The 13,668-nt window shown below is 53.1% G+C and overlaps 1 protein-coding gene across 1 annotated transcript in view; it reads left to right on the top strand.

Moving 5' to 3' along the window:
• Positions 1 to 13,668, top strand: part of dagla (diacylglycerol lipase, alpha) — a 533,527-nt gene that overhangs the window by 88,737 nt on the left and 431,122 nt on the right. The window contains exon 3 of the mRNA XM_072517705.1: positions 9,479 to 9,861. The gene's annotated coding sequence lies outside the window, so the exon portion shown is untranslated. The remainder of the gene's footprint in view (positions 1 to 9,478; positions 9,862 to 13,668) is intronic.

Genomic DNA, 13,668 nt, shown 5'->3' with positions numbered 1-13,668 from the left:
GGCGGCAGCCGCCCAGGCTGGAGGGACACCTGACCGACAGGACGAGGAGGGGGAGGAGGACGTCGCGGCCCCACGGCAACGGAGGCACCCGAGGGCGCCCCGTGTGTACCGGCCCCGGCAGGCACACCAGGACCTCACGGACCGGGAATGCAGGAGGAGACTCCGGATGGGCCTGGAAACCGTGGCACACATCTGCCACCTGCTGGCACACCTGTCACCGCGTTGCACTGGCGGGGGACACCCTCTCCCCGTGTCCGTCAAGGTTACGGTGGCCCTGAACTTTTATGCAACGGGGTCATTCCAGGCACCGAGTGGGGACCTGTCCGGCATATCGCAGACATCGGTGCATCCGGGCAGTGACAGATGCCCTTTATGCCATGGCGCACCGCTACATCCGCTTCCCCGTGGACCGGGCCAGCCAAGATGCCCGGGCCGTGGGCTTCTCTGCCGTTGCCGGGTTCCCCATGGTCCAGGGCGCGATCGATGGGATGCACGTCGCCGTGCGGCCACCTGCAGAGAACAGGGCCGTGTTCACTAATAGGAAGGGGACCTATTCAATGAACGTACAGGTGGTCTGCGACCACCGCATGATGATCCTGCACGTCTGCGCCCGTCACCCAGGCAGTGTACACGACTCATTCGTGTTGTCGCGGTCATCCATCCCCGGCATGTACGAGGGACGCCATCCCCGGCTGAGGGGCTGGTTGCTGGGCGACAGGGGCTACCCATTGCGATCGTGGCTGATGACGCCTATACGGAGGCCACGCAATGAGGCGGAGAACCGCTACAATGATGCCCATGTAGCGACAAGGGGAGTGATCGAGAGGTGCTTTGGCGTGCTGAAGATGCGTTTCAGGTGCCTGGACCTCTCTGGGGGCGCCCTCCAGTATCGGTCAGATAGGGTCGGCCGCATCATTGTGGTGTGCTGCGTCCTGCACAACATAGCCCAGCAGAGGGGCGATGTGCCGCAGGCAGAGGAGGGCGGAGTGGAGGAGCAGCAGGAAGAGGCCCAGTCCTCCCCAGATGAGGGGGATGGGGGCAATGGTCAGGGCAGACGGGGTAGACACAGGCGGGTGGCTGTCCACCGTTACCGGCTGGCCCAGCGGGCACGGGACAGACTGATAGACGCCCGCTTCACTGACTAGATGGGCGTGGGAATCGGGTAGTATGGCCACAGACCACACACCATGACAACAGCCGACCACCCACACCCCCCACCCATCCACCCACCCAGCACCCTCACCCCCCTCCCCAACCCCACACACCCCACCCGCATGCACACCAACCCCCCACCCCCAATTGCCGATCCACCGGCGGCACAACGGGCCGGGCTCACCCAGTTGCGGGTGGACGCGTGTCTATCGCAGGCCATGGAGAATGATGACAACCCGCCTCCGATGAGCTCCTGGCTCTACATCGTTGGACTATGTCTGACCCATGGCCACAGTACCACCATCCACCCGGACCATCCCTGCATGCGGCTGTGACACTGCAGCGCACGGTCCCGTCCTCTGCCCGGGGGATGTTGATGGCGGCCCAGGGGGAAGGGGGCAGACTCACCTGGGGCTGAGGTAAGACCACCCCTCACACACACACTTGCGCTCAACGTACATGACACCCCCGCACACTTTGGACAGAGCACAAAGGCAGCTTCGGTAGGTGTAACATTGACTTTAATAACCAAAGGAGTTCATGCACGTGCCATAGCCCCTAAAACTCATCTGTGCCCTGCACCCGTGCCAACTTACTCAGTGTCTAATTGTTTGGCCTTACGGGCCCTTTGACTACGTCTACGTGGTTCCCCAGACGGTACAGCAGAACTGGAGGTGGACTCCTGTGATTCCTGCCCTCTGACACTGGATCCCTTTGGCGGCCGTTTCCTGGGGCGTCCTGGCCTAGATGGGCCAGGCTGCGGCCCGGGCGACTGGGATGGCGAGCTGCCAGCCTGTCCTACCCGTTGCCCACCCGATGCACCTGGGACGGAAGGGGGGGAGTCCGAGGTGTCGCGGTGTACCGGGACCTCCCCTACAGAGGGAGCCGGGACGGACCACACCACCTCCTCCTCCCTCGGGGTGCCCGATGGCCCCCAGGCCTCTACATGGGTGGGGGATGCGAACGGACTGGCCATCCGACGCGCCCCCGACATCTGGCGCTGCCAGTCCTGGAGGCCCGTGCTGGTATCGACAGGGGTCTGCAGGTTTGCAGCCATGGAGCCCAGGGGGTTGTCGAACCCTGTCTGCGACAGTGCGACGCCAGCTCGCACATGGCCACTGGCGCCGATGCCCTCAGCGATGGCCTGCTGAGACTGGGCCATGGCCTGCAGAGACTGGGCCATGGCCTGCAGAGACTGGGCCATGGCCTGCAGAGACTGGGCCATGGCCTGCTGAGACTGGGCCATGGCCTGCTGAGACTGGGCTATGGCGTTGAGCGCCTCTGCCATCTGGCGCTGGCACTGGCTCATGGCCTCCTGTGAGAGGGCAGCCATTTCCTGGGCCACAGACGCCGCCTGCACGGAAGGCCCCAGGCCTCGCAAACCGTTCCCCATGTCTGACACCGTCGCACCCATTGCCTCCACCGCGGACGCCACCCCTGCGGTGTCAGCCTGGGTGGCACGCATGACCGGGACCACTCCCAGCTCCTGGACGCGGGTGGACTCCTCCACCTGCGACCGCAGCCGCCGCAAGCCACCCGTCACCCTATTCGCTCGTCTCCGTGTCGGTGGTTGCATCGGATCTATGTGTGGGTGTGGTAACTGCAGGAACCCGGGATCCATCTGGGCGGCAGATGTTCGCTTGGCCTGGGCTGCCCTCCGACCGCCCGGTCCCTCTGCTGCTCCTACCTCCACCTGCTGTACCGGGACGGCTGTGTTGTGCGCACCAGTGAGTGTACCAGACGCCTCATCACTAAAGTGCCCAACCGTGGTGAGTGTTTCTGCGATGGTGGAGGGTGTTGGTGACAGCAGTGGCGTTGTGTCGTGCTCTTCGTCCCACTCTGAGTCCATGGCACTTTGGGGTGGGGGTTCGTCTCCACCCATCCACTCTGAGTCACTGTCCGGTATTTCGTCTTCCCGGGTAGGGGTGTCCCGGGTAGGGGTGTCCCGGGTAGTGCTGTCCCGGGTAGTGCTGTCCCGGGTAGTGCTGTCCCGGGTAGTGCTGTCCCGGGTAGTGCTGTCCCGGGTAGTGCTGTCCCGGGTAGTGCTGTCCCGGGTAGTGCTGTCCCGGGTAGTGCTGTCCCGGGTAGTGCTGTCCCGGGTAGTGCTGTCCCGGGCAGTGCTGTCCCGTGCAGTGCTGTCCCGGGCAGTGCTGTCCCGGGCAGTGCTGTCCCGGGCAGTGCTGTCCCGGGCAGTGCTGTCCCGGGCAGTGCTGTCCCGGGCAGTGCTGTCCCGGGCAGTGCTGTCCCGGGCAGTGCTGTCCCGGTCAGTGCTGTCCCGGTCAGTGCTGTCCCGGGCAGTGCTGTCCCGGGCAGTGCTGTCCCGGGCAGTGCTGTCCCGGGCAGTGCTGTCCCGGGCAGTGGTGTCCCGGGCAGTGGTGTCCCGGGCAGGGGTGTCCCGGGCAGGGGTGTCCCGGGCAGGGGTGTCCCGGGCAGGGGTGTCCCGGGCAGGGGTGTCCCGGGTAGGGGTGTCCCGGATAGTGGTGTCCTGGGTAGTGGTGTCCTGGCTCGGATGTGACGGGGGCCTGTGGCTGCCCCCCTCATCGCTGGGTGGTCGCTCCCGCACGTGACGGGGGTGTCGTCTCCCTGTTGCTCCAGGTCTCTCCGTCTCCCGTGGTGTGCGAGGGGCATCCTGCGGGCGTCGCATGCTGGAGGGTCCGGGTCTCTCCGTCTCCCGTGGTCTCCGAGGGGCATCCTGCGGGCGTCGCATGCTGGAGGGTCCGGGTCTCTCCGTCTCCCGTGGTCTCCGAGGGGCATCCTGCGGGCGTCGCATGCTGGAGGGTGCGGGTCTCTCCGTCTCCTGTGGTCTCCGAGGGGCATCCTGCGGGCGGTCTGCATCTGCGGGGATGGGTGCCTGGACGTTTGGTCCTGCGATACACAATGAAGCATGCATGGTTAGACATCAGGCAGTGATCAGGTGATACGGGGGAGGGGGATATAGGGGAGGGGGGATATGGGGACGGGCTGTTGGTGGCTCACTTGCTCGTGGGGCCCCGACCTCTGCATCAGCAACCTCCCGGTCCTCAGGTCCGCCAGCCAGTTCCAGGGCCCTTTCCTCGTGTACGGTCAGTGGCCTCTCATCAGCGGGCCCTCCTCCAGTCCTCACATGCTCCCTATTGTTGTGTGCGCGCTTCTCCTGGGGGGGGGGGGGGGGGGGTGGTGGCAGGGGTAAAAGGCAACAGTGTTAGGCAGGTATATGAATGCACGCCATCGGTTGCGCGTGCATTGCAGAGGTTAAGGTTAGGGCTGGATTCACTTGGGGATATGGGGGATATGGGGGAGGGGGGGATAACGGGGAGGGGGGGATATGGGGGAGGGGGGAATATGGGGGATATGGGGGAGGGGGGGATATGGGGGAGGGGGGGATATGGGGGAGGGGGGAATATGGGGGAGGGGGGAATATGGGGGATATGGGGGGGGGAGGGGGGGATATGGGGGGGGGGGGAGGGGGGGATATGGGGGAGGGGGGAGATGGGGGAGGGGGAGATGGGGGATAGGGCGGAATACGGGGGATATGGGGAGGGGGGAATATGGGGGAGGGGGAATATGGGGAGGGGGGAATATGGGGGAGGGGGGATATGGGGGAGGGGGGATATGGGGGAGGGGGGAATATGGGGGAGGGGGGAATATGGGGGAGGGGGGATATGGGGGAGGGGGGGATATGGGGGAGGGGGAATATGGGGGATATGGGGGAGGGGGGAATATGGGGGAGGGGGGAATATGGGGGATATGGGGGAGGGGGGAATATGGGGGATATGGGGGAGGGGGGAATATGGGGGAGGGGGGAATATGGGGGAGGGGGGAATATGGGGGAGGGGGGAATATGGGGGATATGGGGGAGGGGGGAATATGGGGGAGGGGGGATATGGGGGAGGGGGGGAATATGGGGGAGGGGGGGATATGGGGGAGGGGGGATATGGGGGAGGGGGAATATGGGGGAGGGGGGAATATGGGGGATATGGGGGAGGGGGGGATATGGGGGAGGGGGGAATATGGGGGATATGGGGGAGGGGGGAATATGGGGGATATGGGGGAGGGGGGAATATGGGGAATATGGGGAATATGGGGGAGGGGGGGATATGGGGGATATGGGGGAGGGGGGGATATGGGGGATATGGGGGAGGGGGGAAATGGGGAGGGGGGAATATGGGGGATATGGGGGAGGGGCGATATGGGGGAGGGGGGGTATGGGGGAGGGGGAATATGGGGGGTATGGGGGAGGGGGGGAATATGGGGGGTATGGGGGAGGGGGGGATATGGGGGAGGGGGGAATATGGGGGAGGGGGGATATGGGGAGGGGGAATATGGGGGAGGGGGAATATGGGGGAGGGGGGATATGGGGGATATGGGGAGGGGGGATATGGGGGATATGGGGAGGGGGGATATGGGGGAGGGGGGGATATGGTGGAGGGGGGGATATGGTGGAGGGGGGAATATGGGGAATATGGGGGAGGGGGGAATATGGGGGAGGGGGGGATATGGGGGAGGGGGAATATGGGGGAGGGGGGATAGGGGGGATAGGGGGGATAGGGGGGATAGGGGGTATATGGGGGAGGGGGGATAGGGGGGATAGGGGGGATATGGGGGAGGGGGGAATATGGGGGAGGGGGGAATATGGGGGATAGGGGGGAGGGGGGAATATGGGGGAGGGGGGATATGGGTGAGGGGGGGAACATGGGGAGGGGGGGAATATGGGGGGAATATGGGGGATATGGGGAGGAGGGGATATGGGGGAGGGGGGAATATGGGGAGGGGGGAATATGGGGGAGGGGGGAATATTGGGAGGGGAGATATGGGGGAGGGGGGAATATGGGGGAGGGGGGGATATGGTGGAGGGGGTGGGAGGGGGGGATATGGGGGAGGGTGGATATGGGGGAAGGGGGGATATGGGGGAGGGGGGGATATGGGGAATATGGGGGAGGGGGGAATATGGGGGATATGGGGGAGGGGGGATTTGGGGAATATGGGGGAGGGGGGATATGGGGGAGGGGGGGATTTGGGGGTGGGGGGATATAGGGGAGGCTCACCCTGCCTGCTCTGACGAGGTCGTTCACCTTGTGGCAGTGGGTGCCTGTCCGTGGTGTTAGGGCCACAGCGGTGACGGCCTCTGCCACCTCCCTCCACAGACGCCGGCTGTGGCGTGGGGCAACTCTGCGGCCGTGCCCGGGATACAGGGCGTCCCTCCTCTGCTCCACCGCGTCCAGGAGCGCCTCCACATCGCGTGACTCGAACCTCGGGGCTGAGCGACGGCCAGCCATCAAGTCGGGTGTTGCGGTCGGCTGTTCCGGTCGGGTGGGGGGGGAGCTGCGCGGCCTTATGAGCCGTCACGCCGTGCACCGCGTATGACGCTGCACGGCGTGAACCACTGCGCAAGCGCGGATCCCGTTACGTCGCTGCTAGACCATTTCGGGCCGCAGATTATCGGCCCATTTTTATGACGTGACGCAAGTGGGATTTGCGCCGTTTTTTGCGCCGATCGGCGGACTTTCCGCCGATAATGGAGAATTTCGCCCACTGTGTTGCAGATTTCTGTCTTGTGCTCATTCGGACCAAATTGTAAGAATACCAAATCTCAAAGGGAAGAACAGCTTATACTGCGCGAGAAGAGAGTGCTGATTGATTGGCAAGTGAAATCTGGTAGAGGAGTTGGAATGGAGAATTCACTAGGGAAGAGTTACATGCCAAGCTTTTGTTTAAATTCAAGCCAGACAAGCCAACTCTGGTCAAGGCATTGTATGGGTGAAGCAGCTACATGGAAATACCACCATCTGGAAATTCTCTTCTCAAATTGCACATCATCTTGATTTCAATATCTTTTGAATCATTTGTGATGGGTTAGATTCCTGGAAGTCCCTCCCCAACAGCACAGTGAAGTACCTTCACCATATGTATTGCAGATGTTCTAGAAAGTGGCTTATTAATACATTATCCAGTATTAGGTATGGGAAATGAATCATAGCATTTGTCAATGACACCTTCATCCTTTGAATTTTACAAAATTGTGTCAATAGAATGTTTTTAATTGGCTGATTATTTGCATAGCACTATTGCTGCTCCAGTTTTACACAACATTGTGTTTTTCCACTAATTTTGTCTATATAATATGTAAAGTGAGGAGCGTACTCCTAAATCTTCTCATCGTCACATATTTAAACCAGAAAATTCTCGCTTCTGATTTCAATTCTTTAACACCTACTTCATTGTATGTGGTTTGATGAGTGGATTGGGTGTAGCTGTGAATCCACTATTGAATAACTTCACTTACTGTACAGCTTACACATGGGTGAGGCAACAGGGTGATTAGTTCATGTAGTATGAATCAATGCCTTTAGGGGATGGACAGGGAGATGATTTGAAAATAATATGGCCTCACTAATCTGACAAACTATAAAGATAGTAATAATGTAATCATCAATTGGTGTATAACCTAAATCAAAACTTAAAGTGCCTTGAAACGAACTATTAGTGTCTGTGAATAATGTACGAAAGTTAAAGACCAGTCGAAGCAGAGGAATTTGTGTGTGGAAAGTCCACCTGTTGCCAAATGGCCTTATCATTGTTCGGATAGAGAAACCTCACCTAGAAGTGGAATGTTAGCCAAGAAAGGAAACCACATTGCCTCCTACCCCATTACCACATACATGTTGGAGAGAAACTACTGCCCTGAACAAATTAACTTGGCTGCAGTCTCATTCAATGGATGGAAACTGTCAGTAATTTGGCTTTGCTGGAGATCATCCGAAACTGTGGTTCTCAGCAGTGAACCCAATAACGATAACTTCAAAGTCACCTTTGAATTTATTATGTTTCTTTCAGACATTAAATTAAAAGAACTGAACTTCACAATCACCTCAAAGGAAAAACTCAATGGGCAATATATCATTCTTTAAAACTTTTAGGGAAATAATCAAAACCAAAATTTGCATAAATTAAATCTGAATTAACAGGCATAGTACAGTCAATTATAGACTAGACATATTAAATGGCAGATGCAACTAAGACAAACCACTCAAATTTAGTCAACAGTGCACTCAGCACATATGTCATCATCTCCGCTCCAAATTTCTTTCAAACACCATCTTTCTCATGGAGAAATTCAGCTCTTCCACCTTCCAGGAATTATTCTGATCCCCAGCCGACAGCAGCACACAACCTACCCAAGTTCTGCAGGTGTTGTCTTCATCAAAGGGCATAGATCTGCAAACCCCCCTCAACTCTGCTCACATCAGCCTTGATAGCATAAACTCACTAATGCCTTCAAATAACAGAAACAGCTGCAGCAATTGTTCCCAGCTCCTCAATCCAGCCTCCTTCTTGAACCTGCTTGTACTGCACCACTGGGATCGCCATCCGGGCTCAGATTGCTCTGTGTCTTTTTATCTCTTTTCCCAATCGTTTGCAATCTCAGTTTCAGTTGTAATTTCCCTCGAAATCAGAAGGTTGAGCCTCCCCTTTCAGCTAGTCAATCTCAAAAATAACAAACTTTGAAACGACAGATTCCATCACAATGTATCAAAAATTCTTAACGGTCTTCACAGGAGTGTTATAAAGCAAAATAAGACACCAAGCCCTGTAAAGAGGTATTAAACAGATGACCAAACAGGTTCATCATAAGGTTAGGTTTTAAGGAGTAATGGAAAGCAGGGAGGTTTAAGAGGACATTTCAGAGCTTTGGATCTTGGGCAACTGAAGATACGGCCACCAATGGTGGAGTAATTAAAATCTGGAATACTCAAGGGTGAGAATTAGATGAGCTCAATATTTGAGTTGGAGGAGATTACTGAGATGTGGAGGGCTGAATCCCTGGAGGGGTTTGAAAACTAGAAGGATTTTAAAATAAAGTCGTTGCTTGATCGGGAGCCAGCGTAGGTCAGTGAGTACACTCATTCATGGCTGCTGTTCTTTTAATTTATTGGTTTGTTAGTGTGCACTCCTGCTGCCTTAAATTATTTTTTGCTAGACTTATTCTATGAACTTAATAACTGCTGTTTTTCAAAAGAATTTGGTTGATTCTGAAGCATTTTCTATTATATTTTCAAGTACAGGATTATTAGACCTAAATACTTTTGCCTATATAATAGAATTTGTGATTCATTATTCCAAGGATTTTAATTTTCCACTACTGCAAACTGGAACTAGTATACTGTATCACAGGTGATGTCAGACCTTTTATTCAGAATGTGATTGATTGAAGCTTCATTGACCGTTTGCTGACCACCGCATATCCCTGCAATAAAAATCTATCCGATTCAAGCATTGCATTTTAAAGATGAGATTGAATTGCCCCTAGGAAATAAATCATGTACTGCTGCTATGTTTTCACACTCAGAATGACGTCAGGACTCATGAATGCCAGCAGCTCTTGTGCCTTTCCCGTTAGTGGAAGAATCTTAGTAATGCAGCATTACTACTGCAATTTCCTGTTCCGCAAAGGGAGAAGGCTACTGATCCTGAATTGAATGGTGCAGATGTGGGACTTCTGCCTGCATTTAGATTTGCTACACTACTAATGCTGTCAAATGTGTTGAACCTTAGTAGTACACTTGCATATGTGCCTACAGCATATCACAGGAATTCGCTGATCATCTTTCGACATGTATCTGAAGATTCCAAATGGACACAAACAGACATTATTGATGTTTTAGCACTATAAAATTCAGTTTTTATTTTAACCAAGAAGCCAGTTTGCAACACAAGACTTAATTTGAGTAGGTAAGATTTTTTGGAAATTTTAAATTGTTTTACATTGTGTTTGCGGTGTTATCTCTGAGGTTGAAGTGCAGTGTGTATACTTGAATGCAGTATTAATCCAAGTTGAAGAATTTGTCTTTATTAAATTACTGTGCTTGAAGTTAAATGATCCATTATCGAAATTGCTCCAAGACTTTTTTGTTTCTGTATTTGTCAAATTGACATATTCGTGAATCAACAGAAGTACCCTGTGCATTTAAAGTACTTGGGGTTTGGGTTTTGGGACAGCCAAACAGTTCAGTGAGATGTTGATGCTTTTTTAAAATCAATATTATACTTGTCTGATGCAAAGTGTTGGAGAATTATTTGTTTGGCGATGTTAATATGCCTCTTAATGCATGCATGAAGTTATGCAATCTGTTTAACGCTTTAAACACTTTGGGGTCTGTTGCATATGTGATTACATTACTGGGCTTGTAATCAGAGGCCTGGGCTAGTGTTTCAAAGACTTAAGTTCAAATTCCACAATGTCAACTGGAAATTTAAATTTGGTTCATTAAATAATATCTGGAATGAATAGTTTGCATCAGTAATGGAAACAATTAAACTACAGGATGCCGTATCTCTGATCAGGGCTCTCAGCCGTGTGGAATGATTGCAAAAATTCTTTATGTAGATACATGTTGAATTAAGGGATTTTGGATCCTGGACTGCAGAGAAAAATCAGAAATGTATCCAGATTATGAGGATACAAAGAAGCTGCAAGGAGATATATGTTAAGTGATTGGGAAAGAAGGTGGCAGATAGAGTACAATGGGGAAAAGTGAAAATATCCACTTCTGTAGGGAGGGTGAAAAATCAGAAATACTTAAAAAAAAAGAGATAAATAAATTGGTATTCAGAATCATTGGAAGGGTTGTCTGTATCAGGGACCTCCTAGAACTGTACCACGTCTGTTTCCTGAGGCCACATTGCTTCATGTTGTCAAGTTCCATTGATTGCCTCCTTCCTAACTGTGAATAAAATTATGGAGATCTGAGTGGTGAAGGTGGTTATTTCTTATAGTTAAAGAAGAATGCACAGATGAAATTTCTCTCTCTAATTCTTTCTGATTACTACTGTGATTCACAGAACTGAGTTGTATATTCTGATCCCTTGTTTCAATTAAACAATATGGGTGTGATGGGTTAATATTGTCTACTTTTACTTCTGTGATCTGGTTTGTTGGAATCCAGCTCTGTTGATATGATAGTCTCCCCTATTGGTTGGGTGGAAGAGGACTTTGTGAAGTCAGTGGGCGCGATTCTCCGCTCCCGCGACTTAAGTGCCCACGACGCCCACGCCGTCGTGAACGGCGTCGAGGTTCACGACGGCGCGAAACAGCCCCGATCTCGACCGATTCAGGGGCTAGGATCGGGGCCGTGAGAAACTCGGGGGGGGGGTGTCGTGAAAGCAGCGTCGTCAGCGCGCGCCGGGCATTGGCGCCGCTTAAAAGGCGTAACTGACGTCACCTGCGCATGCGTGGTTGCCGTCCTCCCCGAGGCCGCCTCGCAAGAAGATGTCGGATGGATCTTGCGGGGCGCGGAGGAAAGGAGGTCCTCCTTCAGAGAGGCCGGCCTGCCGATCGGTGGGCACCGATCGCGGGCCAGACCCATTTTGAGTCCTACCCCGGTGAAAGAAGCCCCCTCGCCCCCCACAGGCCGCCCCCCTCCCAGTGTTCCCGCCGGCAGCGACCAGGTGTGGATGACGCCGGCGGGAAGCCGTCGTTTTGGGCAGGCCGCTCGGCCCATCCGGGCTGGAGAATAGTGGGTGGAGCGGAGAATCGCCATTTTGGGTGTCCCGGGCGATTCTCTGGCCTGCGCCGCGCAGAACTCGACGGGGCCGTTCTCGCCACTTGGGTGAATCGCGGGAGGGCGTCGGACCGGGGTCGCGGGGAAAAATGGCGCGCCAGGGGATTCTCCCAACCGGCGCGGGAGCAGAGAATACCCAGTATGTGTAGTCCCAATCCAGTTCCTCGTGGGTGTGGATCATTGCACAGAACTGACTTGAGCTTCACACTATGATCCAGCTCCTTTACAATATGCAACTTGCTTCCAAACCCCTGTCATGACTGCTTTTCACCCATGCCGTTGGCACATGTACCAAATGAGGAATTGACTGGTATGGTCACATATTCATGAAATAGATTTAAAATTCTATGGAATGACAATGACGTCCAGTAATAGATATGACATCATTTCAAATTTATAACCTTTTTTCATCTTCCACTCCATTTGTTACATTTTGGAAGTTAGTGAACATTATAAGCATATGAGAACCACAGTTTTAGTCTGTCTGTTTGTAGGGGCTTAAAGTTAATGCCTACCAGCTGCATGCAATTGAACAATTTAATACAGAATTAACATATGAAGGCACTGACTCAGCTAGGCAGTAGCTCCACAGGTGTTGGTGACCCTCATTGTGCATACCAAACTACAGGACTGTCAAAAACTGATCAACAGCCAAAACAAAAAAAGCTGGGCAGAAATTGCTCCGAATGAAAGTCTCTGACTGAAAAATAAACTACATTTAAAGTGCACTCGGACATGGGTCTCTAACTTAAGATGCAGACCAATCTAACATTCTTTCACTTTAAATACATCCAAGCCTGAATGGAGTTACAAATATAGGAAATATAAGTTTCATCAACATGCTTTCTCTATCCACTCCCCCTAAGTGCTACTCATGGCGACGTGATCATTCGCATTTTTCTCCACATGCCGCTTCTCTCTCACCCCAACACTGATTGCTTTTTCTGCTTGTCCCACCCACTATGTGCTTCACTTGCCCACTCTCTGCATGTCTGACTAGTCTCTGGGTCTTGTTCACTGTCCGTGTTTACCATTGTTTGTTTTCTGCAATCTTGCTCATGATTTATATGAGATTCGCATGCACTTGCTGCTTGTGTACATCTCTTTTCCTTTTCTTTCTCGCTCCCTCTCTCCTCTCTCTTTCACTCTCTCAGCCACCTCTCCCACAGACTGCTTATTCTTTTCTCTCTTCAGGATGGCACTACTTCGATTTCTCTCTTCCTACCCTCCAATTTCTCCCATGCCAAAGAAGTGAGTCTGCCCTTTTTGCCCCATTTCTACCATTGAGAAATATTTATGATCCCTGTAGATAACTTTGAGAAGAAAGAAATACCCAACATGCTGAAGGAAAGAAAACAAAATGTCATTTTTTTCAAACTTTTACCATAACAGACCAACTAAAACCAACATAATTCAAACATTAAATAACATGCAAAGGATATTTCAAATAAAAAAGTTTCACTTTAAATAGTTGATGCAACAAAGATATGCCTCCTATAGTTACAAGCACTCTCATTACTTCCCATAGAAATGTGGCACCAGGTGCAATCTATCATCCCTACATGTCCTCCTCTCTAAGATCTCTCACTTCCCACTCAATGGTTTTAACCCTTCAGTCCTATTTATCAGCAGTTGTATTCCACCCGAAGTCCCTGAACACAGTTAACACTGACGAGGTGCATATCTGCAACCCCTTTCTCACTCAATTCATGGCAACCCTGATGGCACAGAATCCCCAGAGACTCCCTTCTTTCTCGTACCCTTTTTAAATGGTCTGGGTGGCTCTGGCAACACAAGCAGCAGGGTGGATATTGTCCAATGTACAATCCCCTGCTCTTCCTGTCTTTAGTCTTCTGTCCTTTCGAACTGTGTAAATACACAGTAACACAGTCTCTGCTCTATTCTCAAAGACCTGCTTCAACACTTGGGTCTGCCCTGAACTTCCAAACAGAAAACCGATCTGTTTATGGCGAATCTT

This window comes from Scyliorhinus torazame, chromosome 10 (assembly GCF_047496885.1).
Source record: "Scyliorhinus torazame isolate Kashiwa2021f chromosome 10, sScyTor2.1, whole genome shotgun sequence".
NCBI classification, from domain to species: domain Eukaryota; kingdom Metazoa; phylum Chordata; class Chondrichthyes; order Carcharhiniformes; family Scyliorhinidae; genus Scyliorhinus; species Scyliorhinus torazame.
The sequence above is the reverse complement of the archived record's forward strand: the minus strand, read 5'-3'. Positions and strand labels throughout refer to the sequence as shown.